This window comes from Trachypithecus francoisi, unplaced genomic scaffold (assembly GCF_009764315.1).
Source record: "Trachypithecus francoisi isolate TF-2019V2 unplaced genomic scaffold, Tfra_2.0 Lachesis_group3, whole genome shotgun sequence".
Classification (NCBI taxonomy): Eukaryota; Metazoa; Chordata; class Mammalia; order Primates; family Cercopithecidae; genus Trachypithecus; species Trachypithecus francoisi.
This window is the reverse complement of record NW_022681468.1, coordinates 33821665-33846407: the sequence shown is the minus strand read 5'-3', so window position 1 is coordinate 33846407 and position 24743 is coordinate 33821665. Positions and strand designations below refer to the sequence as shown.

The window sequence follows — 24743 nt, the reverse complement described above, 5'->3', positions numbered from 1 at the left end:
CAATATGTGAAACTGAGTCTCACTAAATAGCATAGTTAGGAGCACACAGTTTCTTTGGGATTTAAAGCCCACCATTTATTCAACTACAGATAACCAAATCCCACTGTAAAATTATTTGCGTAATCAAAGCTATTCCTAGATAAGTATAATCAGATGAATAATAAGTCCACCTATTAAAACCAGGTAATCAAACGGCCCAATGTTCTCAATTACGAAGAATGAACTTTTCTATTTGTCATACACTCAATTTGGATTTCTCATTCTTCCATCATTTGGTGTAGAACTGAATGATCTATATAAATGTACCATGACTTAAACAACAACTCTAGTGGTAGGAATAATCCACTGAACTCAATGCAAGAAATGAAAAGCTTTCCTTCTTGAAACTTATGTCACAGAAAAAAAGTAGTAAATTTATTTTGTGAAAAGACTGCATCTGCTTTAGAACTCACACATGCAATGGTTATATGCCTTGCAGTCTTCCAAATGAAAATAAAAATTTTAAAGAAATATAATCTGAAGTAAAACTGATTTTTGAGAGAGAAAAAAAAAATCCAAAAAATCCTGATTGAAAGCTATACCAACAGTTTCTTCACAATTTCATAAAACATTAATGAAGGGGTTACATAATCCCCTGGATTAAAGATTTTAAAGAAAGCTGCAAGGATCTCTTTCAGTTTTCAATACTGCTTCCTCTGTTCTTAACAGCCATAAAAACAGATCTAATCAACTCCTAAATATAAACCATCTAGCTTTCAATGGAAGAAAAATCAAACCAAATATAGATAAAACATATATTCTTTTTAAAAACACATTGCAAATTACATTTGGGTTCCTCAAACAAATTTACAACATGTACCACATCCAGTTTATTCTCAAGGGAGAAAACCATCAAAACAAAAGCTCCCGCTTAATAAATGATTTACTTTGTAGTTAAGCCTCTATCCCAGGTGCATTTTGCTGTCACATATTATTACTATTGCTTTTCTCTACAAAGACCTAGAAATTGTATATCTAGTTCCTTTAAAAATATCTGTATATGTTTTATATTAGTGTAAGGACAAGAAATACTTAATATTTTTACTCTCTAAAAAGGAAATATCTTTTCATTTTTCTTTTTCGCAATGTTTCTTCGTTTTTGCTTATTTTCTATACATGACATTTTCTCAAGCCAGTCCATTTCAGTGTTGTTTACTGTCAATATGTCTGTGTATACTCAGGTTTTTACAAACAATGCTTTACAGTACAGTGATAAAAAAAGAAAGGGTGAACAAGAGGGCACAAGTGAAACAAAAGCGGACCACATCTGAGACACACCATTCAATTTCTCTGCCTCAAATTCCCTTAAGTTCTCATGCCAAAGATTCTCAATATCCAAAAAAGTTCCAGAATCAGAGGCATAACACAATATGTGACAAGACAAACACAGGAGGAACCAAATCAGAAACTGAAGAAATTTAATGGAATGTAATACAAGAGTTTCACTCTTGTTGCCCAGACTGAGTGCAATCGTGTGATCTCAGCTCACTGCAACCTCCGCCTCTGGGGTTCAAGCAATTCTCCAGTCTCAGCCTTCCAAGTAGCTGGGATCACAGGCATGCGCCACCATGCTCGGCTAATTTTGTGTTTTTATTAAAGACGGGAGTCTCACCATGTTGGTCAGGCTGATCTTGAACTCCTGACCTCAAGTGATCCACTCGCCTTGGCCTCCCAAAGTGCTGGGATTACAGGCGTGAGCCACCGCACCCAGCTTTCAGACTTTTTTAACTCTGAGAAATATATTTTATCCTTTGGCCAGGAACTCAAAAAAAGAAATACACTTTGCATTGTGACTTAGTACATACATGTAGGAGAAAAGTTTCCCAAAACAATACTTTTCCTTACCAAATGCAATGTCAGTTTATTCTGTTCTACATTTTATTTTCAATGCTGGTAAAAACTAACATTAATTTTATAAATTACTAATAAATCACAATCCACAATTTGAAAAACACAGGCTTAAAAATGGGTATCCTTTATAATAGGATCTTTTGGGCAATTTGCCTCTACCTGTCCCTTTAGCAGGATGGGCAGGTATTTTAAAGTTGTTACCATTATTACCGGTTTCATTAAAGTAAGTAGTTCTTAAAATGTGGTCCTCTGACCAACGTGATCATCATTTGAGATAAATATAAATTATTGGGCCCCACCCCAGACCTACTGAAACCCCCAGGTGGGGCCAAGCAATCTACATTTTACCAAGCCCTCCAGATGATTTTGATGTAAGCTAATATCTGGGAACCACCCCATTGAAGAAATCAGGTCTTTATCTTCTATTTAACAATCCAGTACACGCTACTATGTGCCACTCACCATCCCAAAAGCTCTACAAATACTGACAAGAAAAAAAAAAAAAAAACCTTATAACGTAGGAACTATTACTGTTAGTATTCTGATGAGGAAACTGCACAGAAAACTTAGCTAAGTGGTGGAACGAGAACTCAAACTCCTTTTCAATTTAGCCGTGTATGCCTATCCTCTTTCTGATCAAGTATCTACTTCTACTCCTTTAGTTCAGCTATTCTTCCCCTTTTCCCTCTCATATTCCCCACCCTGTCAATGAACCTATTTCCTAATATTACTGCCATCGTCCTAAAACAAATTTCTTTTCTAAAACAAGTCACTTAACCTTGCTTTTAGGAGTTTTTCTTTGGTCCTAGATGTCATCTTGGTATTAATTATGAAACTGAAGTTTCTTCTATTTCTGAAGACCTGTGAACCTATATGGCTCCACTGTTAATTTCTCATATATCTGCTGTCCTAGCCAGTTCCACGAAACCATTACTCTCTCGGGCAACTTTCTTTCTCTACCTTATCTACTACTCCCTCCTATAGGGATTCTCCCCCACCTCCGCCCATCTCCGTCCCATTTTGCATGACTCCTCTCCAACCGAGGGAACTTCCACTTCCCTGCTGGCTCTTCACCCCGGTCTCAAACCCGAGCCACTCCTCCAGGACTTCTTTCCTGGTCCCCTAGGGATCCTCAGACCCAGGAGCGGCCAGGCCAGTTGTGTCTCTCATCCCAGTTCAGCTATGGGGGCGCAGGGCGCTTCGGTTCCTCCCCCAAGCGGTGCAAGATCTCTATACGTCCGACCCTCCGAAGACCCGCTGCTCCTCATCTCCCCAGGAGCCCCCTCCCTTGGACAGCCGCTTTTCTCACGACGGTCCCCAACCCCCTCCGAGCGTTTCCTCAGACGCCCCTACTTGGAGCAAGTCTGCTCCCTGTCACCCGGGACCCCGGCCACCTCGGCCTTCCTACCTCCCTCGGACCGGGGCCACTCCCAGTTCCCCTGCCCCCCACCCCCCACCCCGCTCTCTCCACACGGGCCGCGGCCGGGCTTCCCGGGTTCCCCTTCTCCCTGACACCCAAGCCGTCCTGGGTATTCCCGAGACACCCCGCCCTCGGAGCAGGTCGTTACAGGTCACCCCCTTCTCTGGGACCCTGGCCGCTTCCGTTTCCTCAGATACCTACTCTCCTCACACTGGCCGCCGGTCAGCGCCCCAGACCGGAGCAGCTGGACGTCCCAAGGGATTTCCTGCCCTGACCCGCGTGGGTCCGGCCCTAGCCTACCTTCCTCGGGAGAACTCCGCAGCCAGAAGCCCAGCCATTCTCCCCCTAGCCCAGTCAGCGCGAACTCGCCGCCACCCCCGCCGCCTCCGCCCTGGCCCCGGCCCTGGCCCAGACCCGAAGTCCAGGCCCCCTTCCTCCGGCCTCCGCCTGCGGAGTGCTGAGCTGGAGATTCCGCCCCGCGACGGCCCCCAGATCTCTGACCCGCGTTACTGGCACTCACCTGCCGCTGCCCCCGACCAACTCAAGCTCCACTGCCTCTACCTCGGCCGCCAGCGGCCACCAAGCGCCACCACCTCCCCCATGACAACAGGCCCACCCTCTTTCATACTTCTAACCTATCCATTGGATAATGGGGCGGCAGCTCTCCTCTCTGATTGGCTTGGTTTACCCGCCCGTCATCGCTCTTTACCTCCCCTTTTCCTAAACCCGGTATTCGCCCCCGCCCGGACCTGGAGCGTCCTAGCCCAAGCTTTAGTTGTAATTGGTTGAGGGTTGGGCAATTCGAAGTTATGATAGGCTGCTAAAAGTGTCTGTTAAGCTAACTGGCAAGCGATGTGACGGCTAAGGTTGATTCACGCTTGTGCATAGTTTGGTTGCGCAGTGGAAGCAAAGGAGGGTTAGACGCTCACATCCGTGGTTACCCGGGAAGGGTTAACTCTTTGTTGTAGAGTTTTCTCTGTAAACTCTTCCGCTTCTCCAGCTCCCTTCCTGCAAGGAGAAGCTTATCTCTGCTAGTTTTACTCATAGGGGTAGTACTTACAAAACACCAACATCAGAGATTGTGTTTAAGAAGTGTTTCCAAGCCCTGGGGAGAAAGGTATCAGAGAGATAAAAATGTCCCCTTCTTTTCTTTGGTCTCAATGCACCCAGTTTCATTCTTTCCAGGCGCCTCCATGCTAAAGGGCAAAGCGCAAACTTTCATTTAGCAGAAATCAGTCAACTTCGGTTGCAATGGGAAATGTCGTCAATAAGCTGAAGTGGCGTATTGAGAGTTCTCCAGCTTCCAGATCCACTCCTGGCTGACCCCTGCCAATTGACCAGTCATTAGCAACTTTTTTTTTTTTTTTTTTTGAGACGGAGTTTTTTCTCTTGTTGCCCAGCTGGAGTGCAATGGCGCTATCTCGGCTCATTGCAACCTCCGCCTCCCGGGTTCAAGCGATTCTCCTGCCTTAGCCTCCCGAGTAGTTGGGATTATAGGCATGAGTCGGGGTTTCTCCATGTTGGTCAGGCTGGTCTCGAACTCCCAACCTCAGTTGATCCGCCGGCCTTAGCCTTCCAAAGTGCTGGTATTACAGGCGTGAGCCGCCGCGCCGGGTTCGCAACTTTCTAATAAGCGGGCCACATTATATATACCCTTGTGATGCTCTGGAAATGAGAATTCTGCTTCCCCCCACCTCTCACTGCCACTTTGTTTTTCTGTTCAGCAGTTCTTAAATAGCCCTACTAGTTTTAGATACTTTAAAAGCTTCTCTCTCTGTCTCTCTTTTTTTTCTAAACCTCTCTTCCTAGCAGTCTAAGTTAGGGCCATTGAACGAATCGCTGGGTTGTGTGTGTGTGTGTTTTTTTCCCCTCACTTGGCACAATGCACAAGAATAAATGATTGCATTTTTTATTCACTTGGGTACAAATCACAGTAGGCATTTTTGAGAAATCTGGTGTTGCTATAAAAACTCTTGTGCTCCTAGAAATATATTCATCATTAGCTTTTTGCTTTTCTTTTTTTTTTTTCCCACCCACTTTTCCTGCTCCTAAATAACAAAATGCTGGTCTGATTACTCTTTCAATTTCTAAATCGGATTTAAATGTACCTTCTCACAACTCCACCTATGATACATAAACCCATGGGCCATGAAACATAACACCCAGGGATAGGTTAAGACACTGTCGGGCCGTGAAGTGGCTCACGCCTGTAATCCCAGCACTCTGGCAGGCCAAGCTGGGCAGATCACCTGAGGTCAGGAGTTTAAGACCATCCTGGCCAACATGGTGAAACCCCTGTCTCTACAGATCGTGCCACTGCACTCCAGCCTGGGCAACAGAGCGAGACTCTGTCTTAAAAAAAAAAAAAAAAAAAAAAAAAAAGACACTGTCGGCCGGGTGCAGTGGCTCAAGCCTGTAATCCCAGCACTTTGGGAGGCCGAGACGGGCGGTTCACGAGGTCAGGAGATCGAGACCATCCTGGCTAACACGGTGAAACCCCGTCTCTACTAAAAAATACAAAAAACTAGCCGGGCGAGGTGGCGGGCGCCTGTAGTCCCAGCTACCCGGGAGGCTGAGGCAGGAGAATGGCGTAAACCCGGGAGGCAGAGCTTGCAGTGAGCCGAGATCCGGCCACTGCACTCCAGCCTGGTAGACAGAGCGAGACTCCGCCTCAAAAAAAAAAAAAGACACTGTCAAGGAGGTATTCCCCTCAAGGATGTGGACTTTGGAAATTTTGTGCTTTGTCCCTTTCTTCTTTCTGCTAACTCTATGTCTCATATTTCTTCTATTTACTAACCTCCTTGTTCTTTGCAGAGCAAGCTACAAGGAGTCTAAAACTGTATGGTTTATTATTCAGAAAAATATTGTCTATTTTCTAGCCTATATTTTTAGTCAAGTTTAAATAAAGTACATACTTCTATCACCAAACTAAGCAGAAATTATTCCTCCAGTAACTATACATAACAATAAAGTACCTTTTCCTAGTTATTTTCTGGAACTTTCCTCCCCCTCCTCTCTTCCTCACCTTCCAATTTAGAAATAACCTCCCATTCAATTCAATGACTCACAAAAAGCCTGTGAAAGGAAAGTGGAAAAGCCAAAATAACTTAGAGATGTCTGAATCATTCAGTTGAAGGAAAGATCAGACATTGACCATGATAAGAAAGACGCCAAGACATAAGGCAAGCCTGAGTTAACATCCCATAACATATGAAGTAATGCAAATGTGAAGATGCCCCAAGAAAAAGCAAATACCAGTATGTCCTTTTTCACAGCCTTTTAATATATCACCAGCAGCTTGCTTCTCTCTAGTCTTGGCAGTGTGCCGTGCTACCAATTTTAGAGCAAGTTAGAAGACAATTAATGTCCTGACAGATAGGAAACAATAACGTCATAGGAGGGCATGACCCTTATTATGGTACTTCGGGTAATAATGGCTCTTGCACAGCCATAGTGACTAGGTGCCGTAGAGAACATAGAATTAGGCCAGCCTTGCTAAGAGGACTTGCCATCTAAGTTTAGGAACGCAGCAAAATTACTATCACAAAACTAGGTGGAAAATTGTCACAAAAGTCAGCCGCTATTTCATACGCTAAAAAAAGAAAAAAGAAAAAAAGCATGCATAAACGCTTTTGCTCATACACACACATCTATCATTCCTGTTCTTTGTGAATATCAGTTAAGAAAGGATATATAAAATAAATACGTTACAACCCAGTAAGAAGTGGGAAAACCTTAAGGAAGGTTTTAAGGAACATGCCTTGAAATAACAGAAGGCGGCCGGGCGCGGTGGCTCAAGCCTGTAATCCCAGCACTTTGGGAGGCCGAGACGGGCAGATCACGAGGTCAGGAGATCGAGACCATCCTGGCTAATACGGTGAAACCCCGTCTCTACTAAAAACTACAAAAAACTAGCCGGGCGACGTGGCGGGCGCCTGTAGTCCCAGCTACTCGGGAGGCTGACGCAGGAGAATGGCGTGAACCCGGGAGGCGGAGCTTGCAGTGAGCTGAGATCTGGCCACTGCACTCCAGCCTGGGCGACAGAGCAAGACTCCGTCTCAAAAAAAAAAAAAAAAAAAAAAAAAAGAAATAACAGAAGGCTATTGTGTTATCAAAGATTGCAGTACCGGAGGGATTATTGCTTGTATCCTACATTTTGCTTTCACGTGCACAAGGTAACCCTATCATATAATTACTCCATCCAGCTTTTCTCTTTTCTTTCCTGTGTTTTGTGCTTCTCCACCATTCTCAGGGCTCCCTCTCAGAAAGCAAGAACACTGGAGTCTGGGAGTCTGCAGCTTCATGTTGCATGGCTGGCTGTGGAGGTCCTGCAGATGGTATCTGTTCAGAGCCACTTGGGCACGACCAAAATGGCAGGTACCCTCGGGGCAAAAATAGCGTTTATAAATCCCAATTAAGCAGAAAACAGAGGACTCAGAGAGATGTCCAATATCTGAGGAGTGATATAGTGTGCCTTGGGCTTTCCTGTATACTAATGTGCTGTTTCTCCTGCTCTTTCATAATGTCACTTTTCAAGGGAGAAGAATCCAAGTCTCCTTCCATTTCTATTTTAGCCCACAGGGGCAGTCTCACTAGAGAAAGGATCCATTTTTTGCTTTTGGATTTTTTTCCTTTGGATTCTATGCACGATTCCAATTCCAACTAGATTAGAGAAATAAACAACCGGTGGAGAAGAAAATCACTCAGATAGCAGACAAGGGCCAGAGTTGCCTGCCACTAGCAGTTGGAGGCAAGCCAAAATATTTGATAAGACGTAGTTTCCTGAGTTAGGGATCCCTGAGGGTGGAGGCTGACAAAGATGAAGGGATTAGAGAGAAAGGGAGGGAAAAGGAGGGAAGAGGAGGAGATGAGGGGGCAGGAAAGAAAAGGGTAAGAAAAGCTAGAAAAACAGTCAAGAAGCCCAATCAGAGTGCTGAGCCAGCTTACTGTCCTGCCTCGCCTACCTCCTACTGCCACCCATGTGGACTTTACACCAGGTTGCATAATTATACCAGCAAAGTGCAGACTCTGCCACTGGTTAAAAGGGAAAGCGTGCCAGGCTCCAGCCTATGGGACCGTTGTTCTGCTGCCACCTGGAAATCCTCCCAGAGCTCAAAGCCTGCTGCTCTGGGCAAAGCTGACAAGGAAGGACGGATTCATGCAGCCAACCAAGGCGCATACCTTCGTTTGATTTCCTTAAGGTGACCACTGGCAAAAAGCACTGGCTAAACAAAGGGAGACTATCTGGGAGAAGGTGTTTTTACCCTTTCAAGCTGGGGTGCTTTCACCACAGGGAAGTGCTGCACTGCTTTCCATGCTGGAACAAGGCACTGTGGTTTCAAAGTTCAAGGCTCTGTTTCAGGGATGGGAAGAAAAAAAAAATCAGTGAAAGGAGGTGTTCTGGTCTCTCAGGCAGAACCATTTGTTATCTGATTCCAGAGCTCTTGTAATTTTTAAATACCACACTATGCCTTTTCCTTACTAAATGCATTCATTTTCATCCTCAAGAAAAGTGTATGCCCCCTTCCACCTGCTTTACATATTGTGGGTAAGATGGCTTGGGTGCTTGTAAAAATGGATGGACTGTAGCTCTCAGTTCTGCCACTGTGCTATTGACTGGAGCTCCTGGTTACTATCACCAGATCTATGGGTGGATCAACCATTCTTCTGCAGCAGGGAGTAGACCGACTGAAAGCACTTAGCACCATTTAAACTTTTGTCCATCTCTGTTCTACATGCACACAAAGAGTTTCCTGGAAACATGGCTACACTCCAAGGATTTCAGAGAGTAGAATTCTTCTAGAACTGCAGTGTCCCAATGACTTGGAACCTCGTGAGAAAGCAGACTTAAACTCAGAACCTAGAACCCAGAACTTCATATGTTCCAAAAGCTTTGGCTCTGCCATTTACCAACTGTGTAATTTGGGGAACATTGATTCATCACCCTAAAGCTTCATTTTCTTCATCTATAAAATGAGATATGTATTAGCTATCTTTTTTTTTTTTTTTTTTTTTTTTTGAGATGGAGTCTCGCTCTGTCGCCCAGGCTGGAGTGCAATGGCCGGATCTCAGCTCACTGCAAGCTCCGCCTCCCGGGTTTACGCCATTCTCTCGCCTCAGCCTCCCGAGTAGCTGGGACTACAGGTGCCCGCCACGTCGCCCGGCTAGTTTTTTGTAGTTTTTAGTAGAGACGGGGTTTCACCGTATTAGCCAGGATGGTCTCGATCTCCTGACCTCGTGATCCGCCCGTCTCGGCCTCCCAAAGTGCTGGGATTACAGGCTTGAGCCACCGCGCCCGGCCTAGCTATCTTGTCTTGCATAACAAATTACCCAAAACTCAGTAGCTTAAAACAACATTTATCATCTCAGTTTCTGTGGGACAACCCTCTGGCTTTGGGCCTCTTATAATACCACAGTCATCTCAAGCTCACCTGGAACAGATCTGCTTCCTACCTCACTCACCTGGTTATTGTTGGCAGGACTCACTTCCTAAAGCCTTGGTTCCCCAGGAGCTGTTGGCCAAAAGCCTTCCTCGGTGCCCTGCCTCATGGACGTCTTAGTAGAGCATCTCACAACATGGCAGCTTACTACATCAGTGCAAGCAAGCAAGAGCAAGAAAGAGGGCTCACCAGAGAGAGTAATAGCAAAACAGAAGGCATAGTCTTTTGTAATCCAATCACAGATGTGACATCCCATCACTGTTGCCACATCCTGTGAGTTAGTAGTAAGTCATTACGTCCAGCCCACACTCAACGAGATTACACAAGGATGTAAAGACCAGCAAGAGGATCATTCGGAGCTATTTTAGAAGCAGCCTACTCTAAGATAATAATAATATCTAGGGTTTGTTTAAAATTTAAATTTGAGATTACATGGCGGCAGCTACTTGGGAGGCTGAGGTGGGAGGTTCACTTAGGCCAGGGGTTTGAGACCAGCTTGGGCAACATAGTGAGACTCCTCCATCTCTTAAAAAAAAAAAAAAAGAAATATATGTGTTTGTTTTTAAATATACAAAAATCAAATTAGAGAATATGTTCAATTCAGAGCCAGCATGTTATGTAATATATAACTGTTATATATAACTATTATTACCATTAATATTATTATTGAGTATATAGTGGCTGGTTTTCTCCCCTAGCTCCTAGAAAGAACCCTTTTATGAGGAGTAAATGAAATAATATACATAATTCAGGACACTGACATGTAATAAATGCTCAATAATCATTAGTTATTGTTAACTAATGCCAGGCACCGTGGCTCACGCCTGTAATCCCAGCACTTTAGGAGGCCGAGGCAGGCGGATCACGAGGTCAGGAGATCGAGACCATCCTGGCTGACACGGTGAAACCCTGTCTCTACTAAAAATACAAAAAAATTAGCTGGGCGAGGTGGCGGACACCTGTAATCCCAGCTACTCAGGAGGCTGAGGCAGGAGAATGGCGTGAACCCGGGAGGCGGAGCTTGCAGTGAGCCGAGATGGCGCCACTGCACTCTAACCTGGGAGACAGAGTGAGACTCTGTCTCAAAAAAAAAAGAAAAAAAAAATTATTAATAAACGTGTGATATTTGATACTCTCTCCAAGCTACTGGAAGGAAATACTATGAACTCTCATTACTTTTCCAGGGTGGCCTTATTTCCATATATTTTGTTCAGTTTTTCCATTAGCACCCTATACTCACCAGAGCACAATTCCAGATTTGGGGTTCATAAAATATGACCTCCAAAGCCAGAACACAGTCTAATTTCCTGCCTGCCCTATACCAAGAAGGGTATTCCCAAAACCAGTAAAATGGGCTAATTATGGCAGCACCTCCTACATGCACAAAAGTCTGAGCCTGGCCCTAACCAGAATCCAGAGAGAAGGGATTGTGCCTGGGAGAATGACCAGAGACTTGGCTATGTGACCTTTGTCCCTTTCAAAATATGGTCATCATTGTGCAGTCTACTGAGTCAATCCTCAACTAAGAATGAGAGAAAGAGGGATCTACACATTGCCTACAGATGGGATAAGAGTGTCCAAGAAGACGTTTTCACACCTGGCTTGGAAGTAGTAAGAACCGATAAAAATAAAGAGCAATTTTGCAATTAGAAAGTTGGAAGAGAGAGTCCAGTTTGCAACATGAAAGAAAGATCACTAAGAGGCTGGAGTCACCCTCAAGGGCTGGGTTGAAGCTGTCTTCCTCATAAAGGTGGAGGATATTGAGGGTTGGCCTGTTGCCAGGAAAAATGAGGAACTATAATCAAGAAAACCCCATTATTTTGGCTTTGAGTCATTTCTCAGGGCTCACCCATAATTATTACATAAGAAAGGCAGAAAAAACAAAAACCTCCTAAAGTGTAAATGATCCTTAAACTAAAAACACTGTAGAAATACAATCCAGGCTGGGCGTGGTGGCTCATGCCTGTAATCCCGGCACTTTGGGAGGCTGAGGCGGGCAGATCACCTGAGGTTGGGAGTTCGAGAGCAGCCTGACCAACATGGAGAAAACCCGTCTCTACTAAAAATACAAAATTAGCCGGGCATGGTTGCACATGCCTGTAAACCCAGCTACTCGGGAGGCTGAGGCAGAAGAATCACTTAAACCTGGGAGGCCGAGGTTGCGGTGAGCCAAGATAGCACCATTGCACTCCAGCCTGGGCAGCAAGAGCAAAACTCTGTCCAAAAAAAAAAAGAAGGAAGGAAGGAAGGGAGGAAGGAAAGAGAGAAAGAAAGAAAGAGAAAGATCTAAGTCTTTGCAACTTATCTGTCTCTCTCTCTCTCTGTCTCTGCCTCTGTTTCTTCTTCTCTCGCCTATATTTGCACGTTCTTTCGTTTCTTTTCCACACAGAAGAAAACTACCCTTACAAGGAAATGCCTTAGGATCCTCTAGGCTGGGATTGTTTTCAGATCAGGAATCATCTTCTCTCGGTTGTCTCTACTGTAGTGCTACAGGATTAGAGCTCAGTATTCACAGATAATGACAGTTTACACCTCTCCCTCTAAATCAAGTCACCTGTGCAGCTGTGATTTACAGAGTTTGAATGATTTTCTGCGCTGCACTAGCCCCGGCCCTTTCTTCTCCCGAACGTTCTCAAACATTACCAGCTTTGTACACAGAAAGGCTCAAAGCAGAAGTTACTGGGAAAGTTCTGTAAACATGAAGAGGAGATGTACACCAATATCAAGTTCCTCTTCCTGTTACTCTGGTTTTCTCTCCTTCCTATTCTGTGTTTCCTCTGTGTCTGAGACAGAGGAGACTTGTATGCTTCCATACCTGTTAATAGCCAGAGAAAACTTTGTTCTGCCCCTTGGCAGGTGAGTGGATTTTAGAAGGGAAAGACAGGGTAAAGAGATGAGGACTCGCCCCCAGGAAGTCTGACTATACAATAGGAATGGTGTATTTATTTATTCAGCCCTTTCCTACACTGCAGTCAAAGCAGCAGCCATTTCATTTTACCCTCAGGATGTGTATTTAGTGGTAAGCTTTCTTTCTTTTCCTGTTAGTTTCCTGCAAAAGGACATCAGTGTCTTCCTCATTGGAGCAGCTGATAAGAAGGATGTTGTTGCTTAAATGGAGACAGAAAAACATATTTCCTATCACAGACCCAGGCCATCCCAAGGGCATGGAGAATTAGACCAGGTTGTGGGAATAATGGAAGAACCTGATTTTCATGCCTGTTTCCCTGGTGCCATCTTCTTCCCTGAAATGCTCTGCAATAATTACACCTTCCACTTAAGTAGGATTTCACACTTTTCCAAAGTAGCATCACGTTGTACAGAAGCAGAGTTGGCTGCACTGTAGTTGGCATAGCCAATTAGTTACTTTGGAGGGTTTATATGAAGAGGCAATTTTGGGTTTAACTTTAAGTTTTGGGGAACTCATATAAATAGCATAGGTTTACCCTAAGTTGGATTCCATTTGCTAGCTCCTGCCTATCCTACAGATCTCATCTTCAAAGTTACTATTACAGGGGAAGCTTCCTGATATCCCTCTCCCAGCCACACTGGGTTGGGTGCCCCCCTTATACACACTGCACTTCCACTTTGGATACAAATATCCCGTGGGTAAACTTGCTCAGTGCCTATCCATCCAGCAACACGTCGGCACTATAATACCAGGGACAACCACCTTCCTGCTCATAGCTGCCTAACCTAGGGCCTGGCCCACAGTAGTTCACTAAATATTTAGTGAATGAATGAGTGAGTCAGGAATTGTCTCTAGGAGCAGCCTTACCACCTGACACAATCACTTATTTTGGGGTGGTGCTCTGGGAGTTATAAAAAAGGCATGTGCTAATTATCACATAATGATCACCAGTGGTTATAGTAATTAGTAGGCAAAAGCACAGTGGTGGAGTATGACTAAATAAAGGTCTCCACCAGGTTGGGGGCTATTCTTGCACTCTGAATTTGGAATCCCACTGCCCATCTCTCTTGGACTCCTGTGGACAGGGTCATTCCTTTGGGAAATTCTGTTTGGAGTTGCCAACACTGGGGAATAGGGAGAATTAAGCTCCATTTCCCCAAACTCAGTGAAATCTTTCTGATATGAAAATTAAAGAACAAGGCCAGTGGGGGCCCTCTGCTGCTTTTCTTTCAGCCTCTGAGACAGATTTCCCCATCAGGGGTCTGCGCTGAGTCATCCCGCCTCCAGCAGAAACAAGTCAGCAGCACCCTGAGGATGGGTGATGGAGGCAAAGACTCATCCTGCTAATCTCCTCCTCCCACGGAGGCCAAGGTTCATGGTCTTGGCCCTCTCCCTGGGAACAAGAGGGCAACCCAAGAGAAAAGACTCTTCCTTCCCACTCCTCTCTCTCTTACAAGCTCATTGTCTGTGATTCCTCTTTCTTCTGCCAATGGAAGTAGAAGATGGAAATAGAGGAGAAGGAAGAAGAAACCAAAGGGCACAGGACTGTACTTTGCTGGCTGGGGAGAGGTGGGACACATGGGTGGGGGGTATGAATTGGGATGAAGGATGACAAGACATGAAGAATCCTTGGAGGTTCTCCAACAATTCTCACATAAAGGACAGCTAAGGCACAGCCCAGTTGCAGAGACACCAGGGAACCCAGAAATGTAAATAGTGGGAGGTGATGACAGCAAAGAAGCAGGCAGATCTGATACACAGGCCCCTACACAGAGCTACGCCCTGTGGGAGAACCACAAACTGCCTAAGACTGGGTAGCAAAGAGAGAGAGAGTGGGCGTTCAGTGTGAGACCTTGAATCAGAGGTTCACACTCTATCTAGCTCAGTCTCCAATTTGTGGGGAGGACCCGGGTGAAAGATGTCAGAGATGTGGCTTAATCAGCTGCCTATGGGATGGGCACATGTTTGGGAGATACTTTGAAATCTCTAGATGAAAGGAAATGCCAGAAAAAGCTATCATTACTTTGAGGGCTGATCATAGAGCAGTCAGAGCATCTTTGAGCTCCTAGGAATCAGAGGCTACGGTATTTTCATCTTGGGCAGACCAATTCCTGAAGACCAGTTTTTTAAGAACATCAATAGAGAACAGGGTCAATTGTGAGGTCCCTTAGGAATACAACCAGAAATCTCATCACTGGAGTATAGAAATTTCCAGCCAGGCTCCAGCAAGTTATCTACGCAGACTGATTCTAGCCAGGCCTAACTTGCCTAGGGGGATGATGCACAGGCTGTGACCCGTTGACACTTCTCCTCCCTTTTTCTCCTCTCTTTCTCTCTTTCACATGTGCATAATGCACTTTAGAAACATTAACTCACCAAAGAATACTTGGAGATTCCCAAATGATCACCCCAATTGTGGCTCTTCATCTCCAAACACTTAGCCTTTTTTTTTTTTTTTAAAGGAATGTGATGTGCTTAAACCAGATCTTTTTTCTTTCTATTTGGCAGGTACATAGGTACATAACCCTAGTATTTTCCTTCTCTATTTATTTCCATCTATACTTTACCACAAATACTTCCACTTGACTCCCTCCTCTGGTCTCTGTTCTATGAACCATCTAGATTATCATTCCAAATGAATATATTCGTGTTTGAGCCCTTAAATGCAAGAATATTTCCCTTCCTGGTCTCTCCAAAGCAAACAGGCTGACTAGACTCAGAACAGGACTTTAATCTAAGCTGGCAACAAGTGCTTACCTGTCCTGAATGACCTAAGCTGCAATGATCCTGGGTCACAATCATCAGAGGAACAGATATTATTTTTCTATTACACAAAGTGGACAAAGGTTGTCTAGCTTGTGCAGAATGGATCTCTTGATAAAGCCAGAGCTCCTTGTGAACTAAGAAAAATCTCAAGAATGGACTTGTGACTGCTAAGCAAGCTCTGTGAGAGAGCTCAACCTATAATATTACACATGGCATGGGTAAGATCAACATGAACTCATCTCTCAAATCCCCAAATCTTAGGTTTCAGTGTCTCTTACAAAGTTCCAGGAGAGTTAAGCTTAGGACCAATATAAAGGAAGACTTTACTCCAAACTGTAGTTAGTAAAGGCATGGCACTCATTACCCAGGGAAGGAATACAATCAGAATACAGGAAAAAAAATCAGGGCACATTTATGAATTGCAGAGCCATATATGAGTAAAACTAGATGGATCTTGAACTACTCATTTTCAACCCTAGTCCTATATGAAAGTCTCAGGTCTCGGCCGGGCGCAGTGGCTCAAGCCTGTAATCCCAGCAATTTGGGAGGCCGAGACGGGCGGATCACGAGGTTAGGAGATCAAGACCATCCTGGCTAACACAGTGAAACCCCGTCTCTACTAAAAAATACAAAAAACTAGCCGGGCGACATGGCGGGCGCCTGTAGTCCCAGCTACTCGGGAGGCTGAGGCAGGAGAATGGCCTAAACCCGGGAGGCGGAGCTTGCAGTGAGCTGAGATCAGGCCACTGCACTCCGGCCTGGGCGGCAGAGCAAGACTCCGTCTCAAAAAAAAAAAAAAAAAAAAAAGAAAGTCTCAGATCTCTCTCCTAGTTCCTGGTATTCCAATTCAGTAGGTTGGAGTGGGGTCTGTATATTTTTGCAAAGCTCCCCCAAGTGATTCTGATTTATAACCAGGCTTGAGGACCACTGCTTGAATAACTTGAATAACCTTTAACCTGTTGGATAGGTCTGACCCAGCCTGGTCATCCTTATGGTCCTAATTGTCAAACTGCTTGGTTGATGAATGACAACTCAAATAGATACAGCTGGTATCCTTGCAACATGGGAACAGACTCCAGCGCAGTCATTAGACCCTGAATCTACAGATCAAATCAAGCAGTATAATAATCCTCTGGTCCCTGGCTCATTTAGAGTCCTCTCCGAGATCTCTAAGTCTTTCCCACCTTAGGGATGAATCAGCGGAGGTGTTTAAAACAAGGTGCTACTTTTGGAAGGAAATATTCAGATTTGCTTATCAGAATAAGATGCAGATTTCTTTTTTCTTTCTTTCTTTTTCTTTCTTTCTTTCTTTCTTTGTTTTTTTTTTTTTTTTTTTGAGATGGAATCTCTCTTTGTTCGCCAGGCTGGAGTGCAATGGCACGATCTCGACTCACTGCAGTCTCTCCCTCCCGGGTTCAAGTGATTTTCCTGCCTCAGCCTCCCGAGTAGCTGGGATTACAGGCATGCACCACCACGCCCAGCTAATTTTTGTATTTTTAGTACAGATGGAGTGTCCCCATATTGGCCAGGCTGGTCTTGAACTCCTGACCTCAAGTAATCCACCTGCCTCAGGCTCCCAAACTGCTGGAATTATAGGCATGAGCCACCGCGCCCGGGCAGATGCAGACTTCTTTACATATTTCTCTCATGGCTCTTTTTGCACAATGTTTAACACAGTACTAGGAATTCATTTATTCAGTACACATTTATTGATTAAAAATTAGATACATACCCAGTGCCAATAGTTTGTTTGCTGAGGATATAAATAATTAAATAAGGCAGTGATAAAACAGACCAGATGTGATCCCTAGTCTTTTAGTTACCTAATAAGCTTTCAGAAATATTGTTTTATCATAGTGGCTGGACACAGTGGAAAACTCTACCTAAGGGTCATCCTGCCCTCTTAGGAACACAACGTTTAAGTTCTTTCGAAGACAGAGCTAACCTGGGGCCAAGAACAACTGTAAAAAAAGTGCCTACCTTTTCTTCTCAAATGTACCTACAAGTGAAAGTTAAACATGAACTTCCGGCTGGGCGTGTTGGCTCATGCCTCTAATCTCAGCACTTTGGGAGGCTGAGGCGGGCAGATCACTTGAGGTCGGGAGTTCAAGACCAGCCTGAGCAACATGGAGAAACCCCGCCTCTACTAAAAGTACAAAATTAGCAGGGCGTGGTGGCACATGCCTGTAATCCCAGCTACTCGGGAGGCTGAAGCAGGAGAATCGCTTGAACCTGGGAGGCGGAGGTTGCAGTGAGCCAAGATCGCACCATTGCACTCCAGCATGGGCAACAAGATCAAAACTCCATCTCAAGAAAAAAAAAAAAAGAACATCTGGAGAATGAGAACTACGCTGTATTCATCTTTGAATTTCTGGTACCAGGTACAGTACCTTGCACATAGTAAATGTTCAGTGTTTTAAAATTTTTTTTTTTTTTGTGGCGGGGGGAGACAGAGTCTCGCTCTGTCACCTAGGCTGGAGTGCAGTGGCGCAATCTCGGCTCACTGCAACTTCTGCCTCCCGGGTTCAAGCAATTCCCCTGCCTCAGCCTCCCGAGTAGCTGGGGCTACAGGCGCCTGCCACCACATGCAGCTAATTTTTTGTGTTTTAGCAGAGATGGGGTTTCACCGTGTTGCCCAGGCTGGTCTCGAGCTCCTGAGCTCAGGCAATGCACCTGCCTCGGCCTCCCAAAGTGCTAAGATTACAGGCGTGAGCCACCATGCCTGGTCCAGTGTTTTAAAATTTTAATTAATTAATTAATTTTGAGACAGGGTCTGGCTCTGTCACCCAGGCTGGAGTGCAGTGGCCCCATCTCGGCTCACTGTAACCTCTGCCTCCTGAGCTCAAGTGATCCTCCCACCTCAGGCTCTGAGTATCTGGGCACTACGGGCACGTGCCATCATGCCTGGCTAATTATTATTTATTTATTTATTTATTTTTTGGTAGAGATGGGGTCTCACCATATTGCCTACGCTGGTCTCGAACTCTTGAGCTCAAGTAATCCTCCCACCTCAGCCTCCCAAACTGCAGTAATTGCAGGCATGAGCCACCACACCCAGCCTGTTCAGTGTTTTTGAATGAGTGAATGAATGAATGAAGCTGGAATTCCAGTTCTGCCACTAACTGTGTATCTTTGTACAAGTCACAGATTCTTTGTTAACTTTCTTTCTTTCTTTCACAGATTCTTTCTTCATGACTGGGATAATAACTACCTTGCTTATTTGTTGTTATGTGACTGGAAGTCATGTGTTCTAAGAATCATTGGCAGTTGGGCATGGTGGCCTGTAATCCCAACATTTTGGGAGGCTGAGATGGGAGGATCACTTGAGCCCACAAGTTTGAGACCAGCCTGGGAAACAGAGGGATACCTCATCTCCACAAAAAAATTAAAAACTAGCTGGGTGCGGTGGTACATGCCTATAGTCCCAGCTACTGGGAAGGCTGAGGCAAGAGGATCATTTCAGCCCAGAAGGTCAAGCCTACAGTGAGCCATGATTGCAGCACTGCACTCCAGCCTGGGCGACAGAGTGAGATCTTGTCTCAAAAAAAAAAAAAAAAGAAAGAAGAGAAAAAGAAAGAAAATTGGCACTGTGCCTGGCATTCAGCAGGTGCTCAACAAATGGTTGTGATGATGCTATATAGTTGTTACTCTGAGAAGGGAGAAGCAGAAGCGTCCAAGAACCAACTTGTATGGTCAAAGTGACATCTAGTGGTAAAATTTTAGAACACACACCAAAAGCACAGTCCATTGCTTGTTTGAAATTTAAATTGAAGAATGACTAGGAACTAACAGGGCACCTGATTTACATAAGTACAGTAACATTTTAATTCTCACCAGTGATTTTCTTTTTTCTTTTCTTTTTTTTTTTTTTTGAGACGGAGTCTCGCTCTGTCACCCAGGCTGGAGTGCAGTGGCGCGATCTCGGCTCACGGCTACCTCCGCCTCCCAGGTTCAAGCAATTATCCTGCTTCAGCCTCCCATGTAGCTGGGACTACAGGTGCCGGCCACCATGCAAGGCTAATTTTTGTATTTTTAGTAGAGACGGGGTTTCACCATGTTGGTCAGGCTGGTCTCGAACTCCCGACCTTAGGTGATCCGCCCACCTCAGCCTCCCAAAGTGCTGGGATTACAGGCGTGAGCCATCATGCCTGGCTTCACCGTGATTTTCAACCCTGGATGCATATTAGAATGACATGTGAAGCTTTAAAAATCTACTGGTGTCTGGATCTCACCCTTGGAGACACCGATTTAAGTTGCAGGAGGTGTGACTCAGGCTGTGACATTTTTAAACTGCGATTTTAACATGCAACCTGGTTGGGAACCACATGCAAGAGACCCATGAGATAGTCTTCTCGTTTTACAATTGATGAAAGTAAAAGTCAGAAGGATAAAGTAAGTTGCACAAACTCACACATTTATTATTAGCAGTAGGTAACTTGAACTTGCGTCTACCATTTTCCCGCAATACCACATTGCTTTGCAGAGGCTTTTGGAAGTCTGATGTGCTCCACTTAGCTTCTGCCTGGGGAAGTCTCAAACTCAGAAGCATTAGGGAATTGCATGGTGCTGTGAGCTGAAGCCCTCCAAACAACAGTTTGGTGTTGATGGGATAGTGTGGTCTAATGAAGGCACTAACTGCCTGATCCTCTCTCCAGATTCTTTTTTTTAAAAGACAAGGTCTTGCTTTGTTGCCTAGGCTGGAATGCAATGGCATGATAATAGCTCACTGTAGCCTTGAACTCCTGGGCTCAGCTGGGACCAGAGGCACATGCCACCATGCCCAGCTATCTTTGTACCTTTTGTAGAGGTGGGGTTTTGCCATGTTGCTCAGGCTGGTATTTTTTATGTTTTGTAGAGATGGGGGTCTCCCTATGTTGCTATAAACATTCATGCATTCATGTCAATTTTGATTTTTTTTAACAATATTTCAAAAGAAACTCAGTGTAATTGTTTGTGTTTAAAATAAGTGATAACTTGCCTGGGTGCAGTGGCTCACGCCTGTAATCTCAGCACTTTGGGAGGCTGAAGCGAGTGGATTACTTGAGGTCAGGAGTTTAAGACCAGCCTGACCAACATGGCAAAATCCATCTACACTGAAAATACAAAAATTAGCTGGGCATGGTGGTGGGTATCTGTAATGCCAGCTACTCAGGAGGCTGAGGCAGGAGAATGGCTTGAACCTGGGAGGTGGAGGTTGCAGTGAGCCAAGACTGTGCCACTGTACTCCAGCCTGGGCGACACAATACGACTCTGTCTCAAAAACAAACAAAAAAACCTTAAGCATACACATTAAAAATCTACCAAAACTTTTAACAATTCAGTTTTGGCACTTCATTTTTAAAATTATAACTGGGGTCTCAAAAAAGAGTAACCAGGCCAGGCGCAGTGGCTCACGCCTATAATCCCAGCACTTTGGGAGGTTGAGGCGGGCAGATCACGAGGTCAGAAGATCGAGACCACCCTGGCTAACACAGTGAAACCCCGTCTCTACTACAAAAATACAAAAAATTAGCCAGGTGTGGTGGCAGGTGCCTGTAGTCCCAGCTACTCAGGAGGCTTAGGCAGAAGAATGGCATGAACCCGGGAAGCGGAGCTTGCAGTGAGCTGAGATCGCGCCACTGCACTCCAGCCTGGGGAACAAAGACTCCGTCTCAAAAAAACAAATAAATAAAGGCGTAACCAGATTGCTCCTGACCTCTGAAAGGCTCTGTTGCTGCCTCCAACAAGAAAAGCCCATTTTATCCAATTAGACAACAAATTCCCAAAGTCAGAAAAAACATGTGATATTTGCTGGCATATCCATCGTGACTGCTAATTATGTATTTGGTAAATGTTTGCTGACAATATAGCCCATCAAAAAATGATGGGAAGGCTGGGTGTGGTGGCTCATGCCCGTAATCCCAGCACTTTGAGAGGCTGAGGCAGGTGGATCACTTGAGGCCAGGAGTTTGAGACCAGCTTGGCTAACATGGTGAAACCCCATCTTTACTAAAAAAAATTAATATTAGCCGGGTGTGGTGGCTCACACCTGTAATCCCAGCTACTCAGGAGGCTGAGGCACGAGAATCACTTGAAAACCAGAGGCGGAGGTTGCAGTGAGCCTAGGTCGCAACACTGTACTCCAGTCTGGATGAAAGAGCAAGAAACTCTGTCTCCTAAAAAAAAAAAAAAAAGAAAGAAAGAAACGATGGGACAGGGTGGAGGTGGGGGAGAGGAAATTCTAACAGAGGTGCTTTCCTTCTGACCCACAACCCCCACTTTGCTGTTGGTCTGGCTGACGTGGTTCACGAGGGGGATGGTAACTTAGATGGAACGTGTAAACCAATGGAAACATGAATCTTGATTGAAAAATGAAAAATTTCTCTAGATCCTGACTAAGGGAAGGTCGGCATGTTTCTCCCACATGCTGGCCCAAACAGAAGCTTTCTTTTATGGCAGGATAGGGATCAGTCCCTTGTCTAATCAAGCAGTGGAGCTAATGAATGTGGCAGAAGCAAGGAAGAGGAAAGATGACAAAAGGAGCAATGAAGAGGAAACACCTGACACATTTATCTTTGTGAGAAGTGAGAATCACCTGTAAATGCCTCAGCCAGGAAGGACAAGTAGGGCCCTTTATAAAGGATTTGTGGAACTTCTGGAGTATTTTCTCATTACATTTTGTTAACAGATTAACAAGGTTGGGCGTGGTGGTTCATGCCTATAATCCTAGCACTTTGGGAGGCCGTGGTGGGTGGATTCACTTGAGGTCAGGAGTTCGAAACCAGCTTGGCTATCATGGTGAAACCCTGTCTCTACTAAAAATACAAAAAATTAGCTGGGCATGGGTGGTATGTGCCTATAATCCCAGCTACTTGGGAGGCTGGGGCAGGAGAATCGCTTGAACCTGGGAGGTGGAGGTTGCGGTGAACTGAGATCATGCCACCCTGACTCCAGCCTGGACAACAGAGCGAGACTCCACCTCAAAAAAAAAAAAAAAAGATTAACAGAAACATGGCGGGGCACGGTGGCTCATGCCTGTAGTTCCAGCACATTAGGAGGGCAGATCACTTGAGCCAAGAATTTGGGACTGGCCTAGGCAACATAGCAAGACCCCATCTCTACAAAAAATGTAAAAATTAGCCAGGCATTGTGGTGCATGCCTGTGGTCCCATCTACTGAGGAGGTTGAGGTGGGAGGGTCACTTGAGCCCAGGAGATTGAGGTTGTAGTGAGCCGAGATCTCACCACCACACTTCAGCATGGGCAACAGAGTGAGAACCCGTCTCAAAAACAAAAACAAAAACACAAAAAAACAAAACCGTGATGGTAAAGAGAGCAGATGCCTGCTTCTCTGTGGTGAAGAAACTTAGGAACTACTGTGGAAACAGGAGAGGGGAAAGGAGCTGTCATGGACCCTTGCTGAGCTCCTTCCTTCCTCCAGCCTTTTCTCCCTTCCCTCCCTTTACCTGGAAGGTCCTCCCTACTCCTCTCTGCCTAAATCTTGTGCCCTCTCAGATCCAACGCATATTCGCATGTCTCCATGATGACTTCTGCCCTCCTTCCCTGAACTCCTACAGCACATCTGCTGTGTACCACACAATTCTCACTAAATTAAGCATATTGTCTTTGAAAGGTTCTTGTATGTCTGTCTTCTAAAACCCCTTGTAAACTCCTCAAGGACAAGGGCCATTTCTTCTGCTGCTGCTCCGTCTCCCACAGTGCTGTTGGCCTAATAGACCCTCTGTATAGTCTTGCTGGCTGACTGACTGAAGGGTTCAGTTAGGCTCTCTTGCTCTTGCCAGCAAAGCAAAGAGTGCACAATAAAGTCCTTTCATTATGAAATGACAAATTCAAAGATAGAGGGGCTGAGAAAGTGCTCATACAGAATTATTCATTGTCTTGAATGTCTCATAGTAGCCAGATCCCAGAATCCTCAGGTTAGATGAGGAAGTAACTTTGATCCATGTGATAGTGCTTTTTAGATTAGTATTTCACTTAGAGGGAAAGTAACTCATTCCATGGGTTACATGAGTCAAGGAAAGGGAAGAGTTTCTGTTACGAAGTTAACTCATATCCCCAAAGATTCCCTGCACTGTGTTTCATAGCAGTTAGGAATTTATAGGAGAAAATATTGCACACGCTCTCTCTCTCTCTCTCTCTCTCTCTCTCTCTCTATATATATATATATATACACACACACTGAGACGGTGGAGTCTTACTCTGTCTCTCAGGCCAGAGTGCAGTGTCAGGATCTCGGCTCACTGCAACCTCTGCCTCCCAGGTTCAAGTGATTCTCCTGCCTCAGCCTCCCAAGTAGCTGGGATTACAGGTGCCTGCCACCACTCCCAGCTAGTTTTTGTATTTTTAGTAGAGACAGGGTTTCACTATGTTAGCCAGGCTGGTCTCAAAATCCTGACCTCAGGTGATCCACCTGCCTCAGCCTCCCAAAGTGCTGGGATTACAGGCATGAGCCACCATGCCCGGCCTTGCTTTTTATATTTTTCACAGTAACAGTGCCATGGGAAGAGAAGATGTGATTAGGGGAAGAAAAAAGGGGAGAGGTTCACGTTGTCTTTATTTTCATTAATGAATATCTCAAACATTTTAGGGTGTAAACAGCAATCAGTATTTAGGAAAGGAAGCTGGATTCACACTATTTGGAAATCTGGGTCTTTCCTCACCCATGGCAATTTTTGAGTATCATGTGCTCTTACAGAATCCCATCTTATGATACAGATTCAGTTTACAGCTGTTCTATGATCCGCCTGAGTATTTCAAATATTAAGTACATTGAGGCTCATGAGAATTGCTAATCGGCCTTGTGAAACTGCGGAGTTGTTTCCCAAGGGTAGAGATGCATTCACATCCACCCACACAAAGGGGGAAATGATTATGCTGGTGTGGTTTTTTGTAATAGTTCCCTGACATGGCTTCCACATAGCTCTGTGGACTACAGTTAAAGAACCTAATGTAGAACAAGACTAGACTGGTAGATTTAAAAAGTCACCTAAGCTGTTTCTTTCCTAGACAAATGAGATTCTAGTTTGGATTTTATTTTATTTTATTATTTTTTGAGACAGAATCTCATTCTGTCATCCAGGCTGGAATGCTGTGGCGCAATCTCGGCTCACTGCAAACTCCGCCTCCTGCGTTCAAGCTATTCTCCTGCCTCAGCCTACCTAGTAGCTGGGATTACAGGTGTGTGCCACCACACTCAGCTAATTTTTTTGTATTTTTAGTAGAAACGAGGTTTCATCATGTTGGCCAGGATGGTTTCAAACTCCTGGCCTCATGTGATTTACCCACCTTGCTTGGCCTCTCAGAGTGCTGGGATTACAGGC

General features: G+C 44.9%; 1 protein-coding gene across 20 annotated transcripts in view; it reads right to left on the bottom strand.

Moving 5' to 3' along the window:
- The window catches only part of NUMB (NUMB endocytic adaptor protein), a 191942-nt gene extending 181442 nt beyond the window's left edge, over positions 1 to 10500 (bottom strand). For 9 of the 20 annotated variants that reach the window (XM_033187533.1, XM_033187552.1, XM_033187544.1 and 6 more), the window contains exon 1: positions 3831 to 3946. The gene's annotated coding sequence lies outside the window, so the exon portion shown is untranslated. Of the gene's footprint in view, positions 1 to 3610; positions 3631 to 3830; positions 3951 to 8574; positions 8664 to 9772 lie in introns of those variants that run through there. The other 11 variants (XM_033187534.1, XM_033187541.1, XM_033187542.1 and 8 more) reach the window with 8 other exon arrangements.
- Between the last annotated feature and the right edge of the window lie 14243 nt (positions 10501 to 24743).